At 54.2% G+C, this 21,506-nt stretch overlaps 1 long non-coding RNA gene across 1 annotated transcript in view; it reads right to left on the bottom strand.

Moving 5' to 3' along the window:
* Positions 1 to 21,506, bottom strand: part of LOC147701183 (uncharacterized) — a 109,098-nt gene that overhangs the window by 43,755 nt on the left and 43,837 nt on the right. The gene's annotated exons all lie outside the window — the stretch shown is intronic.

Consider the following 21,506-nt stretch of genomic DNA (forward strand, 5'->3'; position numbering starts at 1 on the left):
GTTACTCCTAGCAGGACTAGTGAGGCTACTCTTACCAGGACTGGTGAGGCTACTCTTACCAGGAGTGTTGGGGCTACTCTTACCAGGACTGTTGGGGCTAGTCTTACCAGGACTGGCGGGGCTACTCTTACCAGGAATGGCGGGGCTACTCTTACCGCGACTGGCAGGGCTACTATTGCAGGGACTGGTGGGGCTACTCTTATCAGGACTGGCAGGGCTACTCTTACCAGGACTGGCAGGGCTACTCTTACCAGGACTGGCAGGGCTACTCTTACCAGGACTGGCAGGGCTACTCTTACCAGGACTGGCGGGGCTATTCTTACCTGGACTGGCGGGCTACTCTTACAAGGACTAACGGGGCTACTCTTACCAGGACTGGTTGGGTTACTCTTATCAGGACTGGTGAGACTACTCTTACCAGGACTGGTGATGCTACTCTTACCAGGGCTGGTGAACCTACTCTTAGCAGGGCTGGTGGGGTTACTCTTACCAGGACTGGCAGGGATACTCTCACCAGGACAGGTGGGGCTTCTCTAACCAGGACTGGTGAGGCTACTCTTACCAGGGCTGGTTGGGTTAGTCTTACCAGGACTGGTGAGGCTACTCTTACCAGGATTGGTGAGGCTACTCTTACCAGGAGTGGTGAGGCTATTCTTACCTGGACAGGAGAGGCTACTCTGGTAAAGCTACTCTTACCAGGACTGGTGAGACTTCTCTTACTAGGACTGTTGGGGCTACTTTTACGAGGACTGGCTGGGCTACTCTTACCAGGATTGGTGGGGCTACTCTAACAAGGACTGATGAGGCTACTCTTACATGGACTGGTGGGGCTACTCATTCCAGGACTGATGGGGTTACTTTTACCAGGACTGGTGAGGCTACTCTTACCAGGACTGGTGAGGCTACTCTTACCAGGACTGGTGGGGCTACTCTTACCAGGACTGGTGGGGCTACTCTTGCAAGGACTGGCGGGGCTACTCTTACCAGGAATGGTGAGGGTGCTCTTACCTGGACTGGTGGGGCTAGTCTTACCAGGACTGTTGGGGCTACTCTTACCAGGACTGGTGAGGCTACTCTTCCCAGGACTGTTGGGGCTACTCTTACCAGGATTAGTGGGGCTACTCTAACAAGGACTGATGAGGCTACTCTTACCAGGTCTGGTGGGGCTACTCTTAGCAGGTCTGGTGGGGTTACTCCTACCAGGACTAGTGAGGCTACTCTTACCAGGACTAGTGAGGCTACTCTTACCAGGAGTGTTGGGACTACTCTTACCAGGACTGTTGGAGCTACTCTTACCAGGACTGGCGGGGCTACTCTTACCAGGACTAGCAGGGCTACTCTTACCGCGACTGTCGGGGCTACTCTTGCAAGGACCGGTGGGGATACTCTTATCAGGACTGGCAGGGCTACTCTTACCAGGACTGGCGGGGCTACTCTAACCAGGACTGGCGGGGCTACTCTTACAAGGACTGGTGAGGCTACTCTTACAAGGAGTGGTGAGGCTACTCTTACCAGGATTGGTGGGGCTACTCTAACAAGGACTGATGAGGGTACTCTTACCAGGGCTTGTGGGGCTACTCTTACCAGGACTGATGGGGTTACTTTTACCAGGACTGGTGAGGCTACTTTTACCAGGACTGGTGAGTCTACTCTTACCAGTACTGTTGGGGCTACTCTTACCAGGATTTGTGGGTCTACTCTAACAAGGACTGATGAGGCTACTTGTACCAAGACAGGTGGGGCTACTCTTAGCAGGACTGGTGGGGTTACTCCTACCAGGACTGGTGAGGCTACTCTTACCAGGACTGGTGAGAATACTCTTACCAGGACTGCTGGGGCTACTCTAACCAGGACTGCTAAGGGTTACTCCTACCAGGACTAGTGAGGCTACTCTTACCAGGACTGGTGGGGTTACTCCTACCAGGACTGGTGAGGCTACTCTTACCAGGACTGGCGGGGCTACTCTTACCAGGACTTGTGAGTCTACTCTTACAAGGACTGATGAGGCTACTCTCACCCGGACCGGTGGGGCTACTCTTACCAGGACTGATGGGGTTACTTTTACAAGGACTGGTGAGGCTACTCTTACCAGGACTGGTGAGGCTACTCTTACCAGGACTGTTGGGGCTACTCTTACCAGGACTGGCGGGGCTACTCTTACCAGGACTGGCGGGGCTACTCTTACCAGGACTGGGTGGGCTACTCTTACCAGGACTAGCAGGGTTACTCTTACCAGGACTGGCGGGGCGACTCTTACCAGGGCTGGTGGGGCTGCTCTTGCAAGTACTGGCGGGGCTACTCTTACCAGGACTGGCGAGACTACTCTTACCTGGACTGGTGAGGCTACTCTAACAAGGACTGATGAGGCTATTCTTACCGGGACTGGTGGGGCTAGTCTAACCAGGACTGGTGGGGTTATTCTAACCAGGACTGGTGAGGATACTCTTACCAGGACTGTTGGGGCTACTCTTACCATGACTGGCTGGGCTATTCTTACCAGGACTGGCGGGACTACTCTTACCAGGACTGGCAGGGCTACTCTTACCAGGACTGGTGAGGCTACTCTTACCAGGACTGTTGGGGCTACTCTTACCAGGATTAGTGGGGCTACTCTAACAAGGACTGATGAGGCGACTCTTACCAGGTCTGGTGGGGTTACTGTTAGCAGAACTGGTGGGGTTACTCCTACCAGGACTAGTGAGGCTACTCTTACCAGTACTGGTGAGGCTACACCTTCCAGGAGTGTTGGGGCTACTCTTACCAGGACTGTTGGAGCTACTCTTACCCGGACTGGCGGGGCTACTCTTACCAGGACTAGCAGGGCTACTCTTACCGCAACTGTCAGGGCTACTCTTGCAAGGACTGGTGGGGCTACTCTTATCAGGACTAGCAGGGCTACTCTTACCAGGACTGGCGGGGCTACTCTAGCCAGGACTGGCGGGGCTACTCTTACATGGACTGGTGAGGCTACTCTTATCAGGATTGGTGGGGCTACTCTAACAAAGACTGATGAGGCTACTCTTACCAGGACTGGTGGGGCTACTCTTACCAGGACTGATGGGGTTACTTTTACCAGGACTGGTGAGGCTACTTTTACCAGTACTGGTGAGTCTACTCTTACCAGGACTGTTGGGGCTACTCTTACCAGGATTGGTGGGTCTACTCTAACAAGGACTGATGAGGCTACTCGTACCAAGACAGGTGGGGCTACTCTTAGCAGGACTGGTGGCGTTACTCCTATCAGGACTGGTGAGGCTACTCTTACCAGGACTGGTGAGGCTACTCTTACCAGGACTGTTGGGGCTACTCTAACCAGGACTGATAAGGGTTACTCCTACCAGGACTGGTGAGGCTACTCTTACCAGGACTGGTGGGGTTACTCCTACCAGGACTGGTGAGGCTACTCTTACCAGCACTGGTGAGGCTACTCTTACCTGGACTGGCGGGACTACTCTTACCACGACTGGCGGAGCTACTCTTGCAAGGACTGGTGGGGCTATTCTTGCCAGGACTGGCAGGGCTACTCTTACCAGGACTGGCGGGGCTACTCTAACCAGGACTGGCGGGGCTACTCTTACAAGGACTGGTGAGGCTACTCTTACCAGGACTGGTTGGGTTACTCTTACCAGGGCTGGTGAGGCTACTCTTACCAGGACTGATGAGGCTAATCTTACCAGGACTGGTGAGGCTACGCTGGTGAGGCTACTCTTACAAGGGCCAGAGGGATTACTCTTACCAGGACTGGTGAGTCTACTCTTACAAGGACTGGTGAGTCTACTCTTACCAGCACTGGTTGGGTTACTCTTACCAGGACTGGTGGGGCTACTCTTACCAGGACTGGTGAGGCTACTCTCACCAGGACTGGTGAGGCTACTCTGGTGAGGCTACTCTTACAAGGGCCGGTGGGGTTACTCTTACCAGGACTGGTGAGGCTACTCTTACAAGGACTGGTGAGGCTACTCGTACCAGGATTGGTGGGGCTACTCTAACAAGGACTGATGAGTCTAATCTTACCAGGAAAGGTGGGGCTACTCATACAAGGACTGATGGGGTTACTTTTACCAGGACTGGTGAGGCTACTCTTACCAGGACTGGTGAGGCTACTCTTACCAGGACTGTTGGGGCTACTCTTACCAGGACTGGCGGGGCTACTCTTACCAGGACTGGCTGGGCTACTCTTAACATGACTGGGTGGGCTACTCTTGCCAGGACTGGCAGGGTTACTCTTACCAGGACTGGTGGGGCTGCTCTTGCAAGGACTGTGGGGCTACTCTTACCAGGACTGGCGAGGCTACTCTGACCTGGACTGGTGAGGCTACTCTTACAAGGACTGGTGGGGCTACTCTTACCAGGATTGGTGGGGCTACTCTAACAAGGACTGATGAGGCTACTCTTACCAGGTCTGGTGGGGTCATTCTTACCAGGACTGATGGCGTTATTCTTACCAGGACTGGTGAGGCTTCTCTTACCAGGTCTGTTTGGGCTACTCTTACCAGGACTAGCTGGGCTACTATTACCAGGACTGGCGGGCTACTCTTACCAGGACTGGTGGGGCTACTCTTACCAGGAATGGTGAGGCTACTCTTACCAGCACTGTTGGGGCAACTCTTACCAGGATTGGTGGGGCTACTCTAACAAGGACTGATGAGGCTACTCTTACCAGGTCTGGTGGGGCTACTCTTAGCAGGACTGGTGGGGTTACTCCTAGCAGGACTAGTGAGGCTACTCTTACCAGGACTGGTGAGGCTACTCTTACCAGGAGTGTTGGGGCTACTCTTACCAGGACTGTTGGGGCTACTCTTACCAGGACTGGCGGGGCTACTCTTACCAGGAATGGCGGGGCTACTCTTACCGCGACTGGCAGGGCTACTATTGCAGGGACTGGTGGGGCTACTCTTATCAGGACTGGCAGGGCTACTCTTAGCAGGACTGGCAGGGCTACTCTTACCAGGACTGGCAGGGCTACTCTTACCAGGACTGGCAGGGCTACTCTTACCAGGACTGGCGGGGCTATTCTTACCTGGACTGGCGGGGCTACTCTTACAAGGACTAACGGGGCTACTCTTACCAGGACTGGTTGGGTTACTCTTATCAGGACTGGTGAGACTACTCTTACCAGGACTGGTGATGCTACTCTTACCAGGGCTGGTGAACCTACTCTTAGCAGGGCTGGTGGGGTTACTCTTACCAGGACTGGCAGGGATACTCTCACCAGGACAGGTGGGGCTTCTCTAACCAGGACTGGTGAGGCTACTCTTACCAGGGCTGGTTGTGTTAGTCTTACCAGGACTGGTGAGGCTACTCTTACCAGGATTGGTGAGGCTACTCTTACCAGGAGTGGTGAGGCTATTCTTACCTGGCCAGGAAAGGCTACTCTGGTAAAGCTACTCTTACCAGGACTGGTGAGACTTCTCTTACTAGGACTGTTGGGGCTACTTTTACGAGGACTGGCTGGGCTACTCTTACCAGGATTGGTGGGGCTACTCTAACAAGGACTGATGAGGCTACTCTTACATGGACTGGTGGGGCTACTCATTCCAGGACTGATGGGGTTACTTTTACCAGGACTGGTGAGGCTACTCTTACCAGGACTGGTGAGGCTACTCTTACCAGGACTGGTGGGGCTACTCTTACCAGGACTGGTGGGGCTACTCTTGCAAGGACTGGCGGGGCTACTCTTACCAGGAATGGTGAGGGTGGTCTTACCTGGACTGGTGGGGCTAGTCTTACCAGGACTGTTGGGGCTACTCTTACCAGGACTGGTGAGGCTTCTCTTACCAGGACTGTTGGGGCTAGTCTTACCAGGACAGGAGGGGCTACTCTTACCAGGACTGGCGAGGGTACTCTTACCAGGACTGGCGGGGCTACTCTTACCCGGACTGGTGAGGCTACTCTTACCAGGACTGTTGGGGCTACTCTTACCAGGATTGGTGGGGCTACTCTAACAAGGATTGATGAGGCTACTCTTAGCAGGACTGGTGGGGTTACTCTTAGCAGGACTGGTGGGGTTACTCTTAGCAAGACTGGTGATGGCTACTCTTACCAGGACTGGTGAGGCTACTCTTACCAGGAGTGTTGGGGCTACTCTTACCAGGACTGTTGGAGCTACTCTTACCAGGACTGGCGGGGCTACTCCTACCACGACTGGCGGGGCTACTCTTACCAGGACTGGCGGGGCTACTCTTACCAGGACTGGCGGGGCTACTCTTACCCTGACTGGCGGAGCTACTCTTGCAAGGACTGGTGGGGCTACTCTTACCAGGACTGGCAGGGCTACTCTAACCAGGACTGGCGGGGCTAATCTTACAAGGACTGGTGAGGCTACTCTTACCAGGACCAGTTGGGTTACTCTTACCAGGACTGGTGAGGCTACGCTTACCAGGACTAGTGAGGCTACTCTTACCAGGACTGGTGAGGCTACTCTTACCAGGACTGGTGAGGCTACTCTGGTGAGGCTACTCTTACAAGGACCGGTGGGGTTACTCTTACCAGGACTGGTGAGTCTACTCTTACAAGGACTGGTGAGGCTACTCTTACCAGGATTGGTGGAGCTACTCTAACAAGGACTGATGGGGTTACTTTTACCAGGACTGGTGAGGATACTTTACCAGGACTGGTGAGGCTACTCTTACCAGGAGTGTTGGGGCTACTCTTACCAGGACTGTTGGAGCTACTCTTACCAGGACTGGCGGGGCTACTCTTACCACGACTGGCGGGGCTACTCTTACGAGGACTGGCGGGGCTACTCTTACCAGGACTGGCGGGGCTACTCTTACCCTGACTGGCGGAGCTACTCTTGCAAGGACTGGTGGGGCTACTCTTACCAGGACTGGCAGGGCTACTCTAACCAGGACTGGCGGGGCTAATCTTACAAGGACTGGTGAGGCTACTCTTACCAGGACCGGTTGGTTTACTCTTACCAGGACTGGTGAGTCTACTCTTACAAGGGCTGGTGAGGCTACTCTTACCAGGATTGGTGGAGCTACTCTAACAAGGACTGATGGGGTTACTTTTACCAGGACAGGTGAGGATACTCTTACCAGGACTGGTGAGGCTACTCTTACCAGGACTGTTGGGGTTACTCTTGCCAGGACTGGCGGGGCTACTCTTACTAGGACTGGCAGGGCTACTCTTACCAGGACTGGGTGGGCTACTTTTGCCAGGACTGGCAGGGTTACTCTTACCAGGACTGGCAGGGCTACTCTTACCAGGACTGGTGGGGCTGCTCTTGCAAGAACTGGCAGGGCTACTCTTACCAGGACTGGCGGGGCTACTCTAACCAGGACTGGCGGGGCTACTCTTACAAGGACTGGTGAGGCTACTCTTACAAGGAGTGGTGAGGCTACTCTTACCAGGATTGGTGGGGCTACTCTAACAAGGACTGATGAGGGTACTCTTACCAGGACTTGTGGGGCTACTCTTACCAGGACTGATGGGGTTACTTTTACCAGGACTGGTGAGGCTACTTTTACCAGGACTGGTGAGTCTACTCTTACCAGTACTGTTGGGGCTACTCTTACCAGGATTTGTGGGTCTACTCTAACAAGGACTGATGAGGCTACTTGTACCAAGACAGGTGGGGCTACTCTTAGCAGGACTGGTGGGGTTACTCCTACCAGGACTGGTGAGGCTACTCTTACCAGGACTGGTGAGAATACTCTTACCAGGACTGCTGGGGCTACTCTAACCAGGACTGATAAGGGTTACTCCTACCAGGACTGGTGAGGCTACTCTTACCAGGACTGGTGGGGTTACTCCTACCAGGACTGGTGAGGCTACTCTTACCAGGACTGGCGGGGCTACTCTTACCAGGACTTGTGAGTCTACTCTTACAAGGACTGATGAGGCTACTCTCACCCGGACCGGTGGGGCTACTCTTACCAGGACTGATGGGGTTACTTTTACAAGGACTGGTGAGGCTACTCTTACCAGGACTGGTGAGGCTACTCTTACCAGGACTGTTGGGGCTACTCTTACCAGGACTGGCGGGGCTACTCTTACCAGGACTGGCGGGGCTACTCTTACCAGGACTGGGTGGGCTACTCTTACCAGGACTAGCAGGGTTACTCTTACCAGGACTGGCGGGGCGACTCTTACCAGGACTGGTGGGGCTGCTCTTGCAAGTACTGGCGGGGCTACTCTTACCAGGACTGGCGAGACTACTCTTACCTGGACTGGTGAGGCTACTCTAACAAGGACTGATGAGGCTATTCTTACCGGGACTGGTGGGGCTAGTCTAACCAGGACTGGTGGGGTTATTCTAACCAGGACTGGTGAGGATACTCTTACCAGGACTGTTGGGGCTACTCTTACCATGACTGGCTGGGCTATTCTTACCAGGACTGGCGGGGCTACTCTTACCAGGACTGGCAGGGCTACTCTTACCAGGACTGGTGAGGCTACTCTTACCAGGACTGTTGGGGCTACTCTTACCAGGATTAGTGGGGCTACTCTAACAAGGACTGATGAGGCGACTCTTACCAGGTCTGGTGGGGTTACTGTTAGCAGAACTGGTGGGGTTACTCCTACCAGGACTAGTGAGGCTACTCTTACCAGTACTGGTGAGGCTACACCTTCCAGGAGTGTTGGGGCTACTCTTACCAGGACTGTTGGAGCTACTCTTACCCGGACAGGCGGGGCTACTCTTACCAGGACTAGCAGGGCTACTCTTACCGCAACTGTCAGGGCTACTCTTGCAAGGACTGGTGGGGCTACTCTTATCAGGACTAGCAGGGCTACTCTTACCAGGACTGGCGGGGCTACTCTAGCCAGGACTGGCGGGGCTACTCTTACATGGACTGGTGAGGCTACTCTTATCAGGATTGGTGGGGCTACTCTAACAAAGACTGATGAGGCTACTCTTACCAGGACTGGTGGGGCTACTCTTACCAGGACTGATGGGGTTACTTTTACCAGGACTGGTGAGGCTACTTTTACCAGGACTGGTGAGTCTACTCTTACCAGGACTGTTGGGCATACTTTTACCAGGATTGGTGGGTCTACTCTAACAAGGACTGATGAGGCTACTCGTACCAAGACAGGTGGGGCTACTCTTAGCAGGACTGGTGGCGTTACTCCTACCAGGACTGGTGAGGCTACTCTTACCAGGACTGGTGAGGCTACTCTTACCAGGACTGTTGGGGCTACTCTAACCAGGACTGATAAGGGTTACTCCTACCAGGACTGGTGAGGCTACTCTTACCAGGACTGGTGGGGTTACTCCTACCAGGACTGGTGAGGCTACTCTTACCAGCACTGGTGAGGCTACTCTTACCTGGACTGGCGGGACTACTCTTACCACGACTGGCGGAGCTACTCTTGCAAGGACTGGTGGGGCTATTCTTGCCAGGACTGGCAGGGCTACTCTTACCAGGACTGGCGGGGCTACTCTAACCAGGACTGGCGGGGCTACTCTTACAAGGACTGGTGATGCTACTCTTACCAGGACTGGTTGGGTTACTCTTACCAGGGCTGGTGAGGCTACTCTTACCAGGACTGATGAGGCTAATCTTACCAGGACTGGTGAGGCTACGCTGGTGAGGCTACTCTTACAAGGGCCAGAGGGATTACTCTTACCAGGACTGGTGAGTCTACTCTTACAAGGACTGGTGAGTCTACTCTTACCAGCACTGGTTGGGTTACTCTTACCAGGACTGGTGGGGCTACTCTTACCAGGACTGGTGAGGCTACTCTCACCAGGACTGGTGAGGCTACTCTGGTGAGGCTACTCTTACAAGGGCCGGTGGGGTTACTCTTACCAGGACTGGTGAGGCTACTCTTACAAGGACTGGTGAGGCTACTCGTACCAGGATTGGTGGGGCTACTCTAACAAGGACTGATGAGTCTAATCTTACCAGGAAAGGTGGGGCTACTCATACAAGGACTGATGGGGTTACTTTTACCAGGACTGGTGAGGCTACTCTTACCAGGACTGGTGAGGCTACTCTTACCAGGACTGTTGGGGCTACTCTTACCAGGACTGGCGGGGCTACTCTTACCAGGACTGGCTGGGCTACTCTTAACATGACTGGGTGGGCTACTCTTGCCAGGACTGGCAGGGTTACTCTTACCAGGACTGGCGGGGCTACTATTACCAGGACTGGTGGGGCTGCTCTTGCAAGGACTGTGGGGCTACTCTTACCAGGACTGGCGAGGCTACTCTGACCTGGACTGGTGAGGCTACTCTTACAAGGACTGGTGGGGCTACTCTTACCAGGATTGGTGGGGCTACTCTAACAAGGACTGATGAGGCTACTCTTACCAGGTCTGGTGGGGTCATTCTTACCAGGACTGATGGCGTTATTCTTACCAGGACTGGTGAGGCTTCTCTTACCAGGTCTGTTTGGGCTACTCTTACCAGGACTAGCTGGGCTACTATTACCAGGACTGGTGGGCTACTCTTACCAGGACTGGTGGGGCTACTCTTACCAGGAATGGTGAGGCTACTCTTACCAGCACTGTTGGGGCAACTCTTACCAGGATTGGTGGGGCTACTCTAACAAGGACTGATGAGGCTACTCTTACCAGGTCTGGTGGGGCTACTCTTAGCAGGACTGGTGGGGTTACTCCTAGCAGGACTAGTGAGGCTACTCTTACCAGGACTGGTGAGGCTACTCTTACCAGGAGTGTTGGGGCTACTCTTACCAGGACTGTTGGGGCTACTCTTACCAGGACTGGCGGGGCTACTCTTACCAGGAATGGCGGGGCTACTCTTACCGCGACTGGCAGGGCTACTATTGCAGGGACTGGTGGGGCTACTCTTATCAGGACTGGCAGGGCTACTCTTACCAGGACTGGCAGGGCTACTCTTACCAGGACTGGCAGGGCTACTCTTACCAGGACTGGCAGGGCTACTTTTACCAGGACTGGCGGGGCTATTCTTACCTGGACTGGCGGGGCTACTCTTACAAGGACTAACGGGGCTACTCTTACCAGGACTGGTTGGGTTACTCTTATCAGGACTGGTGAGACTACTCTTACCAGGACTGGTGATGCTACTCTTACCAGGGCTGGTGAACCTACTCTTAGCAGGGCTGGTGGGGTTACTCTTACCAGGACTGGCAGGGATACTCTCACCAGGACAGGTGGGGCTTCTCTAACCAGGACTGGTGAGGCTACTCTTACCAGGGCTGGTTGGGTTAGTCTTACCAGGACTGGTGAGGCTACTCTTACCAGGATTGGTGAGGCTACTCTTACCAGGAGTGGTGAGGCTATTCTTACCTGGACAGGAGAGGCTACTCTGGTAAAGCTACTCTTACCAGGACTGGTGAGACTTCTCTTACTAGGACTGTTGGGGCTACTTTTACGAGGACTGGCTGGGCTACTCTTACCAGGATTGGTGGGGCTACTCTAACAAGGACTGATGAGGCTACTCTTACATGGACTGGTGGGGCTACTCATTCCAGGACTGATGGGGTTACTTTTACCAGGACTGGTGAGGCTACTCTTACCAGGACTGGTGAGGCTACTCTTACCAGGACTGGTGGGGCTACTCTTACCAGGACTGGTGGGGCTACTCTTGCAAGGACTGGCGGGGCTACTCTTACCAGGAATGGTGAGGGTGCTCTTACCTGGACTGGTGGGGCTAGTCTTACCAGGACTGTTGGGGCTACTCTTACCAGGACTGGTGAGGCTACTCTTCCCAGGACTGTTGGGGCTACTCTTACCAGGATTAGTGGGGCTACTCTAACAAGGACTGATGAGGCTACTCTTACCAGGTCTGGTGGGGCTACTCTTAGCAGGTCTGGTGGGGTTACTCCTACCAGGACTAGTGAGGCTACTCTTACCAGGACTGGTGAGGCTACTCTTACCAGGAGTGTTGGGACTACTCTTACCAGGACTGTTGGAGCTACTCTTACCAGGACTGGCGGGGCTACTCTTACCAGGACTAGCAGGGCTACTCTTACCGCGACTGTCGGGGCTACTCTTGCAAGGACTGGTGGGGATACTCTTATCAGGACTGGCAGGGCTACTCTTACCAGGACTGGCGGGGCTACTCTAACCAGGACTGGCGGGGCTACTCTTACAAGGACTGGTGAGGCTACTCTTACAAGGAGTGGTGAGGCTACTCTTACCAGGATTGGTGGGGCTACTCTAACAAGGACTGATGAGGGTACTCTTACCAGGACTTGTGGGGCTACTCTTACCAGGACTGATGGGGTTACTTTTACCAGGACTGGTGAGGCTACTTTTACCAGGACTGGTGAGTCTACTCTTACCAGTACTGTTGGGGCTACTCTTACCAGGATTTGTGGGTCTACTCTAACAAGGACTGATGAGGCTACTTGTACCAAGACAGGTGGGGCTACTCTTAGCAGGACTGGTGGGGTTACTCCTACCAGGACTGGTGAGGCTACTCTTACCAGGACTGGTGTGAATACTCTTACCAGGACTGCTGGGGCTACTCTAACCAGGACTGCTAAGGGTTACTCCTACCAGGACTAGTGAGGCTACTCTTACCAGGACTGGTGGGGTTACTCCTACCAGGACTGGTGAGGCTACTCTTACCAGGACTGGCTGGGCTACTCTTACCAGGACTTGTGAGTCTACTCTTACAAGGACTGATGAGGCTACTCTCACCCGGACCGGTGGGGCTACTCTTACCAGGACTGATGGGGTTACTTTTACAAGGACTGGTGAGGCTACTCTTACCAGGACTGGTGAGGCTACTCTTACCAGGACTGTTGGGGCTACTCTTACCAGGACTGGCGGGGCTACTCTTACCAGGACTGGGTGGGCTACTCTTACCAGGACTGGGTGGGCTACTCTTACCAGGACTAGCAGGGTTACTCTTACCAGGACTGGCGGGGCGACTCTTACCAGGACTGGTGGGGCTGCTCTTGCAAGTACTGGCGGGGCTACTCTTACCAGGACTGGCGAGACTACTCTTACCTGGACTGGTGAGGCTACTCTAACAAGGACTGATGAGGCTATTCTTACCGGGACTGGTGGGGCTAGTCTAACCAGGACTGGTGGGGTTATTCTAACCAGGACTGGTGAGGATACTCTTACCAGGACTGGTGAGGCTACTCGTACCAGGATTGGTGGGGCTACTCTAACAAGGACTGATGAGTCTAATCTTACCAGGAAAGGTGGGGCTACTCATACAAGGACTGATGGGGTTACTTTTACCAGGACTGGTGAGGCTACTCTTACCAGGACTGGTGAGGCTACTCTTACCAGGACTGTTGGGGCTACTCTTACCAGGACTGGCGGGGCTACTCTTACCAGGACTGGCTGGGCTACTCTTAACATGACTGGGTGGGCTACTCTTGCCAGGACTGGCAGGGTTACTCTTACCAGGACTGGCGGGGCTACTATTACCAGGACTGGTGGGGCTGCTCTTGCAAGGACTGTGGGGCTACTCTTACCAGGACTGGCGAGGCTACTCTCACCAGGACTGGTGAGGCTACTCTGGTGAGGCTACTCTTACAAGGGCCGGTGGGGTTACTCTTACCAGGACTGGTGAGGCTACTCTTACAAGGACTGGTGAGGCTACTCGTACCAGGATTGGTGGGGCTACTCTAACAAGGACTGATGAGTCTAATCTTACCAGGAAAGGTGGGGCTACTCATACAAGGACTGATGGGGTTACTTTTACCAGGACTGGTGAGGCTACTCTTACCAGGACTGGTGAGGCTACTCTTACCAGGACTGTTGGGGCTACTCTTACCAGGACTGGCGGGGCTACTCTTACCAGGACTGGCTGGGCTACTCTTAACATGACTGGGTGGGCTACTCTTGCCAGGACTGGCAGGGTTACTCTTACCAGGACTGGTGGGGCTGCTCTTGCAAGGACTGTGGGGCTACTCTTACCAGGACTGGCGAGGCTACTCTGACCTGGACTGGTGAGGCTACTCTTACAAGGACTGGTGGGGCTACTCTTACCAGGATTGGTGGGGCTACTCTAACAAGGACTGATGAGGCTACTCTTACCAGGTCTGGTGGGGTCATTCTTACCAGGACTGATGGCGTTATTCTTACCAGGACTGGTGAGGCTTCTCTTACCAGGTCTGTTTGGGCTACTCTTACCAGGACTAGCTGGGCTACTATTACCAGGACTGGCGGGCTACTCTTACCAGGACTGGTGGGGCTACTCTTACCAGGAATGGTGAGGCTACTCTTACCAGCACTGTTGGGGCAACTCTTACCAGGATTGGTGGGGCTACTCTAACAAGGACTGATGAGGCTACTCTTACCAGGTCTGGTGGGGCTACTCTTAGCAGGACTGGTGGGGTTACTCCTAGCAGGACTAGTGAGGCTACTCTTACCAGGACTGGTGAGGCTACTCTTACCAGGAGTGTTGGGGCTACTCTTACCAGGACTGTTGGGGCTACTCTTACCAGGACTGGCGGGGCTACTCTTACCAGGAATGGCGGGGCTACTCTTACCGCGACTGGCAGGAGTGGTGAGGCTATTCTTACCTGGACAGGAAAGGCTACTCTGGTAAAGCTACTCTTACCAGGACTGGTGAGACTTCTCTTACTAGGACTGTTGGGGCTACTTTTACGAGGACTGGCTGGGCTACTCTTACCAGGATTGGTGGGGCTACTCTAACAAGGACTGATGAGGCTACTCTTACATGGACTGGTGGGGCTACTCATTCCAGGATTGATGGGGTTACTTTTACCAGGACTGGTGAGGCTACTCTTACCAGGACTGGTGAGGCTACTCTTACCAGGACTGGTGGGGCTACTCTTACCAGGACTGGTGGGGCTACTCTTGCAAGGACTGGCGGGGCTACTCTTACCAGGAATGGTGAGGGTGGTCTTACCTGGACTGGTGGGGCTAGTCTTACCAGGACTGTTGGGGCTACTCTTACCAGGACTGGTGAGGCTTCTCTTACCAGGACTGTTGGGGCTAGTCTTACCAGGACAGGAGGGGCTACTCTTACCAGGACTGGCGAGGGTACTCTTACCAGGACTGGCGGGGCTACTCTTACCCGGACTGGTGAGGCTACTCTTACCAGGACTGTTGGGGCTACTCTTACCAGGATTGATGGGGCTACTCTAACAAGGATTGATGAGGCTACTCTTAGCAGGACTGGTGGGGTTACTCTTAGCAGGACTGGTGGGGTTACTCTTAGCAGGACTGGTGATGGCTACTCTTACCAGGACTGGTGAGGCTACTCTTACCAGGAGTGTTGGGGCTACTCTTACCAGGACTGTTGGAGCTACTCTTACCAGGACTGGCGGGGCTACTCCTACCACGACTGGCGGGGCTACTCTTACCAGGACTGGCGGGGCTACTCTTACCAGGACTGGCGGGGCTACTCTTACCCTGACTGGCGGAGCTACTCTTGCAAGGACTGGTGGGGCTACTCTTACCAGGACTGGCAGGGCTACTCTAACCAGGACTGGCGGGGCTAATCTTACAAGGACTGGTGAGGCTACTCTTACCAGGACCAGTTGGGTTACTCTTACCAGGACTGGTGAGGCTACGCTTACCAGGACTAGTGAGGCTACTCTTACCAGGACTGGTGAGGCTACTCTTACCAGGACTGGTGAGGCTACTCTGGTGAGGCTACTCTTACAAGGACCGGTGGGGTTACTCTTACCAGGATTGGTGGAGCTACTCTAACAAGGACTGATGGGGTTACTTTTACCAGGACTGGTGAGGATACTTTACCAGGACTGGTGAGGCTACTCTTACCAGGAGTGTTGGGGCTACTCTTACCAGGACTGTTGGAGCTACTCTTACCAGGACTGGCGGGGCTACTCTTACCACGACTGGCGGGGCTACTCTTACGAGGACTGGCGGGGCTACTCTTACCAGGACTGGCGGGGCTACTCTTACCCTGACTGGCGGAGCTACTCTTGCAAGGACTGGTGGGGCTACTCTTACCAGGACTGGCAGGGCTACTCTAACCAGGACTGGCGGGGCTAATCTTACAAGGACTGGTGAGGCTACTCTTACCAGGACCGGTTGGTTTACTCTTACCAGGACTGGTGAGTCTACTCTTACAAGGGCTGGTGAGGCTACTCTTACCAGGATTGGTGGAGCTACTCTAACAAGGACTGATGGGGTTACTTTTACCAGGACAGGTGAGGATACTCTTACCAGGACTGGTGAGGCTACTCTTACCAGGACTGTTGGGGTTACTCTTGCCAGGACTGGCGGGGCTACTCTTACTAGGACTGGCAGGGCTACTCTTACCAGGACTGGGTGGGCTACTTTTGCCAGGACTGGCAGGGTTACTCTTACCAGGACTGGCAGGGCTACTCTTACCAGGACTGGTGGGGCTGCTCTTGCAAGAACTGGCATGGCTACTCTTACCAGGACTGGCGGGGCTACTCTAACCAGGACTGGCGGGGCTACTCTTACAAGGACTGGTGAGGCTACTCTTACAAGGAGTGGTGAGGCTACTCTTACCAGGATTGGTGGGGCTACTCTAACAAGGACTGATGAGGGTACTCTTACCAGGACTTGTGGGGCTACTCTTACCAGGACTGATGGGGTTACTTTTACCAGGACTGGTGAGGCTACTTTTACCAGGACTGGTGAGTCTACTCTTACCAGTACTGTTGGGGCTACTCTTACCAGGATTTGTGGGTCTACTCTAACAAGGACTGATGAGGCTACTTGTACCAAGACAGGTGGGGCTACTCTTAGCAGGACTGGTGGGGTTACTCCTACCAGGACTGGTGAGGCTACTCTTACCAGGACTGGTGAGAATACTCTTACCAGGACTGCTGGGGCTACTCTAACCAGGACTGATAAGGGTTACTCCTACCAGGACTGGTGAGGCTACTCTTACCAGGACTGGTGGGGTTACTCCTACCAGGACTGGTGAGGCTACTCTTACCAGGACTGGCGGGGCTACTCTTACCAGGACTTGTGAGTCTACTCTTACAAGGACTGATGAGGCTACTCTCACCCGGACCGGTGGGGCTACTCTTACCAGGACTGATGGGGTTACTTTTACAAGGACTGGTGAGGCTACTCTTACCAGGACTGGTGAGGCTACTCTTACCAGGACTGTTGGGGCTACTCTTACCAGGACTGGCGGGGCTACTCTTACCAGGACTGGCGGGGCTACTCTTACCAGGACTGGGTGGGCTACTCTTACCAGGACTAGCAGGGTTACTCTTACCAGGACTGGCGGGGCGACTCTTACCAGGACTGGTGGGGCTGCTCTTGCAAGTACTGGCGGGGCTACTCTTACCAGGACTGGCGAGACTACTCTTACCTGGACTGGTGAGGCTACTCTAACAAGGACTGATGAGGCTATTCTTACCGGGACTGGTGGGGCTAGTCTAACCAGGACTGGTGGGGTTATTCTAACCAGGACTGGTGAGGATACTCTTACCAGGACTGTTGGGGCTACTCTTACCATGACTGGCTGGGCTATTCTTACCAGGACTGGCGGGGCTACTCTTACCAGGACTGGCAGGGCTACTCTTACCAGGACTGGTGAGGCTACTCTTACCAGGACTGTTGGGGCTACTCTTACCAGGATTAGTGGGGCTACTCTAACAAGGACTGATGAGGCGACTCTTACCAGGTCTGGTGGGGTTACTGTTAGCAGAACTGGTGGGGTTACTCCTACCAGGACTAGTGAGGCTACTCTTACCAGTACTGGTGAGGCTACACCTTCCAGGAGTGTTGGGGCTACTCTTACCAGGACTGTTGGAGCTACTCTTACCCGGACAGGCGGGGCTACTCTTACCAGGACTAGCAGGGCTACTCTTACCGCAACTGTCAGGGCTACTCTTGCAAGGACTGGTGGGGCTACTCTTATCAGGACTAGCAGGGCTACTCTTACCAGGACTGGCGGGGCTACTCTAGCCAGGACTGGCGGGGCTACTCTTACATGGACTGGTGAGGCTACTCTTATCAGGATTGGTGGGGCTACTCTAACAAAGACTGATGAGGCTACTCTTACCAGGACTGGTGGGGCTACTCTTACCAGGACTGATGGGGTTACTTTTACCAGGACTGGTGAGGCTACTTTTACCAGGACTGGTGAGTCTACTCTTACCAGGACTGTTGGGCATACTTTTACCAGGATTGGTGGGTCTACTCTAACAAGGACTGATGAGGCTACTCGTACCAAGACAGGTGGGGCTACTCTTAGCAGGACTGGTGGCGTTACTCCTACCAGGACTGGTGAGGCTACTCTTACCAGGACTGGTGAGGCTACTCTCACCAGGACTGTTGGGGCTACTCTAACCAGGACTGATAAGGGTTACTCCTACCAGGACTGGTGAGGCTACTCTTACCAGGACTGGTGGGGTTACTCCTACCAGGACTGGTGAGGCTACTCTTACCAGCACTGGTGAGGCTACTCTTACCTGGACTGGCGGGACTACTCTTACCACGACTGGCGGAGCTACTCTTGCAAGGACTGGTGGGGCTATTCTTGCCAGGACTGGCAGGGCTACTCTTACCAGGACTGGCGGGGCTACTCTAACCAGGACTGGCGGGGCTACTCTTACAAGGACTGGTGAGGCTACTCTTACCAGGACTGGTTGGGTTACTCTTACCAGGGCTGGTGAGGCTACTCTTACCAGGACTGATGAGGCTAATCTTACCAGGACTGGTGAGGCTACGCTGGTGAGGCTACTCTTACAAGGGCCAGAGGGATTACTCTTACCAGGACTGGTGAGTCTACTCTTACAAGGACTGGTGAGTCTACTCTTACCAGCACTGGTTGGGTTACTCTTACCAGGACTGGTGGGGCTACTCTTACCAGGACTGGTGAGGCTACTCTCACCAGGACTGGTGAGGCTACTCTGGTGAGGCTACTCTTACAAGGGCCGGTGGGGTTACTCTTACCAGGACTGGTGAGGCTACTCTTACAAGGACTGGTGAGGCTACTCGTACCAGGATTGGTGGGGCTACTCTAACAAGGACTGATGAGTCTAATCTTACCAGGAAAGGTGGGGCTACTCATACAAGGACTGATGGGGTTACTTTTACCAGGACTGGTGAGGCTACTCTTACCAGGACTGGTGAGGCTACTCTTACCAGGACTGTTGGGGCTACTCTTACCAGGACTGGCGGGGCTACTCTTACCAGGACTGGCTGGGCTACTCTTAACATGACTGGGTGGGCTACTCTTGCCAGGACTGGCAGGGTTACTCTTACCAGGACTTGCGGGGCTACTATTACCAGGACTGGTGGGGCTGCTCTTGCAAGGACTGTGGGGCTACTCTTACCAGGACTGGCGAGGCTACTCTGACCTGGACTGGTGAAGCTACTCTTACAAGGACTGGTGGGGCTACTCTTACCAGGATTGGTGGGGCTACTCTAACAAGGACTGATGAGGCTACTCTTACCAGGTCTGGTGGGGTCATTCTTACCAGGACTGATGGCGTTATTCTTACCAGGACTGGTGAGGCTTCTCTTACCAGGTCTGTTTGGGCTACTCTTACCAGGACTAGCTGGGCTACTATTACCAGGACTGGCGGGCTACTCTTACCAGGACTGGTGGGGCTACTCTTACCAGGAATGGTGAGGCTACTCTTACCAGCACTGTTGGGGCAACTCTTACCAGGATTGGTGGGGCTACTCTAACAAGGACTGATGAGGCTACTCTTACCAGGTCTGGTGGGGCTACTCTTAGCAGGACTGGTGGGGTTACTCCTAGCAGGACTAGTGAGGCTACTCTTACCAGGACTGGTGAGGCTACTCTTACCAGGAGTGTTGGGGCTACTCTTACCAGGACTGTTGGGGCTACTCTTACCAGGACTGGCGGGGCTACTCTTACCAGGAATGGCGGGGCTACTCTTACCGCGACTGGCAGGGCTACTATTGCAGGGACTGGTGGGGCTACTCTTATCAGGACTGGCAGGGCTACTCTTACCAGGACTGGCAGGGCTACTCTTACCAGGACTGGCAGGGCTACTCTTACCAGGACTGGCAGGGCTACTTTTACCAGGACTGGCGGGGCTATTCTTACCTGGACTGGCGGGGCTACTCTTACAAGGACTAACGGGGCTACTCTTACCAGGACTGGTTGGGTTACTCTTATCAGGACTGGTGAGACTACTCTTACCAGGACTGGTGATGCTACTCTTACCAGGGCTGGTGAACCTACTCTTAGCAGGGCTGGTGGGGTTACTCTTACCAGGACTGGCAGGGATACTCTCACCAGGACAGGTGGGGCTTCTCTAACCAGGACTGGTGAGGCTACTCTTACCAGGGCTGGTTGGGTTAGTCTTACCAGGACTGGTGAGGCTACTCTTACCAGGATTGGTGAGGCTACTCTTACCAGGAGTGGTGAGGCTATTCTTACCTGGACAGGAGAGGCTACTCTGGTAAAGCTACTCTTACCAGGACTGGTGAGACTTCTCTTACTAGGACTGTTGGGGCTACTTTTACGAGGACTGGCTGGGCTACTCTTACCAGGATTGGTGGGGCTACTCTAACAAGGACTGATGAGGCTACTCTTACATGGACTGGTGGGGCTACTCATTCCAGGACTGATGGGGTTACTTTTACCAGGACTGGTGAGGCTACTCTTACCAGGACTGGTGAGGCTACTCTTACCAGGACTGGTGGGGCTACTCTTACCAGGACTGGTGGGGCTACTCTTGCAAGGACTGGCGGGGCTACTCTTACCAGGAATGGTGAGGGTGCTCTTACCTGGACTGGTGGGGCTAGTCTTACCAGGACTGTTGGGGCTACTCTTACCAGGACTGGTGAGGCTACTCTTCCCAGGACTGTTGGGGCTACTCTTACCAGGATTAGTGGGGCTACTCTAACAAGGACTGATGAGGCTACTCTTACCAGGTCTGGTGGGGCTACTCTTAGCAGGTCTGGTGGGGTTACTCCTACCAGGACTAGTGAGGCTACTCTTACCAGGACTGGTGAGGCTACTCTTACCAGGAGTGTTGGGACTACTCTTACCAGGACTGTTGGAGCTACTCTTACCAGGACTGGCGGGGCTACTCTTACCAGGACTAGCAGGGCTACTCTTACCGCGACTGTCGGGGCTACTCTTGCAAGGACTGGTGGGGATACTCTTATCAGGACTGGCAGGGCTACTCTTACCAGGACTGGCGGGGCTACTCTAACCAGGACTGGCGGGGCTACTCTTACAAGGACTGGTGAGGCTACTCTTACAAGGAGTGGTGAGGCTACTCTTACCAGGATTGGTGGGGCTACTCTAACAAGGACTGATGAGGGTACTCTTACCAGGACTTGTGGGGCTACTCTTACCAGGACTGATGGGGTTACTTTTACCAGGACTGGTGAGGCTACTTTTACCAGGACTGGTGAGTCTACTCTTACCAGTACTGTTGGGGCTACTCTTACCAGGATTTGTGGGTCTACTCTAACAAGGACTGATGAGGCTACTTGTACCAAGACAGGTGGGGCTACTCTTAGCAGGACTGGTGGGGTTACTCCTACCAGGACTGGTGAGGCTACTCTTAGCAGGACTGGTGAGAATACTCTTACCAGGACTGCTGGGGCTACTCTAACCAGGACTGCTAAGGGTTACTCCTACCAGGACTAGTGAGGCTACTCTTACCAGGACTGGTGGGGTTACTCCTACCAGG

The sequence above is a fragment of the Lissotriton vulgaris genome, chromosome 7 (genome assembly GCF_964263255.1).
Source record: "Lissotriton vulgaris chromosome 7, aLisVul1.2, whole genome shotgun sequence".
NCBI classification, from domain to species: domain Eukaryota; kingdom Metazoa; phylum Chordata; class Amphibia; order Caudata; family Salamandridae; genus Lissotriton; species Lissotriton vulgaris.